Source organism: Echinops telfairi, unplaced genomic scaffold (assembly GCF_000313985.2).
Source record: "Echinops telfairi isolate 266 unplaced genomic scaffold, ASM31398v2 ScPeMD7_3;HRSCAF=10, whole genome shotgun sequence".
Taxonomy (NCBI): domain Eukaryota; kingdom Metazoa; phylum Chordata; class Mammalia; order Afrosoricida; family Tenrecidae; genus Echinops; species Echinops telfairi.
This window is the reverse complement of record NW_022103899.1, coordinates 32,358,920-32,362,160: the sequence shown is the minus strand read 5'-3', so window position 1 is coordinate 32,362,160 and position 3,241 is coordinate 32,358,920.

The following is a 3,241-nucleotide window of genomic DNA, read 5'->3' as shown; positions in this document are numbered from 1 at the left end:
TGATGATTTTATTTCTGGGTTTTCAGTTCTTTTCCATTGGTCTGAGTATCTGTCATTGTACCAATAACACGCGGTTTTGACTGTGCCATAAGGCTGGAAATCAATAAAAGGAAGACAAAGAAAACAATAGCTAAAGAACTTTGTAACACTTCTCCAGGCAGGGCAGAGGCCAGTCCAAAGGGCCTATGGCCCAAAGAAGAGGTTTGGCTTTGGCCATGGCCAAGAAGCTGTCTTGACAGAAGAACTATCCTAAGTCCCTCTTAATCCTGAACTCTTAACCTGCTATCTCCCTAATAAATCTCATAATCCTAAATATTGTCATTGAGTTCTGTGTGGCCATTGCAATGAATTGTCAAATCCAACAGAGAAGTAGAGAATGCCATGGGAGGGACCAGTGGGGTCAGAATTGGTAATAAGGCTGGAGGATGGAAGTATGTTTGAACTCCACCTCAATGAAATCAGCCGTTGACTATTGATCTTGATTTGCCTTTCTCCTCCTGAAGTCAGATGAGGTCAGACGCTGAGCAATAGTGCCAGGACATCAATATGAATCATAGCTCTAACTCATCCTTGGGTAAGTTAATTCTACATTATAGACTTCAGTTTGACTCATCTGCAAAATGGGATAACAACACCATATGGTGCTGTTGTGAAAATTGAATGAGTTAGGCATGTAAAGGAGTCCTTAGCTGGGGCAAGTGGTGAAGTACTTTAATACTGAAAGCATGCTAGCATGTGCAGTTGTTCTTAGAACTGTGGTTACATAATTCTGTACTTCCTTGGTTAGCTGCAGCCACCACATACCCATGCCAGCTCCTATTCTAGCCACGAGCTTGTCATGAAGGTCACCCACCCAGTCTTTACGTGAATGCTAGGAGCAGGGACTTGAATTGATGCATCAGCCACTGGTAAGTTCTCATGACTACTGACCACACTCCTGGCTGGAGGCACCACATGAACAAAGCATGTGGGATGTTGGTGCTGCTCCCATCACTGAGGATCTCTGCAGTGAACGACTGTGGGGCTTCTACTCTCCCCTAAGCAGAGACACCTAGATGACGTCCAGCCCTTATTGCCAGGCCCTCACACTGACACTGGGACAGCCAGTGGCAGGCGGAGAGCGCGATGTTCTGTAGCGCCCAGGTGAGCCTGGGGGAGCTAGGAGCAGAGGTAGGATGTGGACCATAGAACCTCACACCCTATTGGAACCCACCTCAACTGACGGGCTTGATGATCTGCTTCTGAAAAGTCACACCCCTGAAAGTTATATGAGGCAACTCTACTCAGCACAGATGGGGTCTCCATGAGTCCGAGTTGACTCTGCAGCAACTAACAACTGCATGCAAAACAGTGTAGCACATAGCCAGCAAATAGCTGGTAACCGTACTTAGTATTGTATGCATTCAGGGAAGTGTCCGCTGCGCCCTGACAAAGCCATTGTTCAGTAAATGCTAGATCCCTTCTTCTTCTTTTTCTCCTTTTTTTTTTTTTTTTTTCTCCTGTGTCTTTTTTTTTTTTTAATAATTTTATTGGGAACTCTTACAGATATTGTAACAATCCACAATTCAATTAGATCAAGCATAATTGTACAATTGCTGCCACCGTCATTTTCACAACATTTTCTTTCTTCTTGAACTTTTTTATATCGGGTCCCCTTTATCCCCTCCCTTCCCCACACTACCCCTCAGGAACTCAGGAACTCTTATTATTATATTATATGTATTATTTATTTACTTATTGCTGTATCTTACACCATCCAGTGTATCTGTTCACCTACAATTCTGTTATCATTCCCCTCGAGTGAGGTTATATAGTCATCATTGCTTTTAATACTCCTTTCTCAGCCTTCCCCCACCCTCTTCCCATGCCCTCAAGGAATCATTACTCCCATTACTATTTCCACAGGGTTGATCTATCTTGGATTTTATGCATCCAATGATCTTAATTATACAAATGAACATACGCAGGTCTAACAAAATTAATGAGGTAACACTAAGACCATAATAGTAAAGGGAGGAATTATTACAGAATTAGAGAATAGATGTGTGTATCAGTGCTGTACTTCACCCTAGCTATATCATGCCTTCCATGTGACCCTTTTGTGAAGGACTGCCCAATTATCTTACAGGTGGATTTGGGGTCTCCACTTTGTCTACGCTCCTTCATGTCAATTTGATTACTTGTTTATGAACTTCTGATACCTATTCCCATCACAACCTCATGATCACACAGGCTGGTGTGCTTTTTCCATGTGGGCTTTGTTCTTTCCCTGCTTTCTGGCCAATTGTTTAACTTCAAGCCTTTAAGACCACAGATGCTATATCTTTTAATAGCCAGGCACCATCAGCTTTCTTCACCACATTTGCTTATGCACCTATTTTGTCTTCACTGATTGTGTCAGGAAGGTGAGTATCATACTTTGCCACATTATTAGAACAAACCATTCTTGTACTAAGGTAAGAATTAAGTAGAGGTCCAAAGTCCATCTGCTCCCTTATTGTATTTATAAATAGGTAGATAGATAGACAAACAAATATACATATCTTTATATAGTTATATATTTACATTTATACATACCATATATACTTGTGTATAAGCCAATTTTTTTTTTTTTTTTACCTATCAGGGCTGTATTTTTTTATTAATGATCTTTCAACCCAAACCAGTCAGAAGTTTAACATGATGTGGCTTCTGAAACAACCAGCGCCCTGGGATACATGATTGCTACACTCACATCTCAGCAAGAAGCAGACCTGACTCTGCTTGATCTTCCAAACAACACATTTCCTCTCCAGCGTTTGAAAGCTGAGCACACGGATAGAGAGAGAAAGGATGAACTGCAATGGCCCCCTGCTCAGGAAAACAAAAACCGTGTGGTTTGTGCTGTTGGTCCACTCAGAGACAAAACAGCCAGACAGAAAGGGAAGAAAAACCTCATGAGCCCAAGGTGTACACTGTAGTGTCCCCAGGAAAAAGGGACACACCCCAAAGTGTTTGTGTGCCTTTGCGTGCATTCACACACATGCGCGCACACACACATGCACACACACATTGCAATGACTTGGAAATTCTTCCAATAAAGTTGTTACTGAGTTTGCTTGGTTATTTGTGTGCTTTTCTAGCCAATTCTGGGACAACCTGCTCAACGTTCTTGCAGGGTCTGCTCCACTGGGAAGAAATGCAGGGAGGCTGTTCTATGGCCTCAGTCCAGACATTTAAAAAATAAAAGTATGTTGGTGAT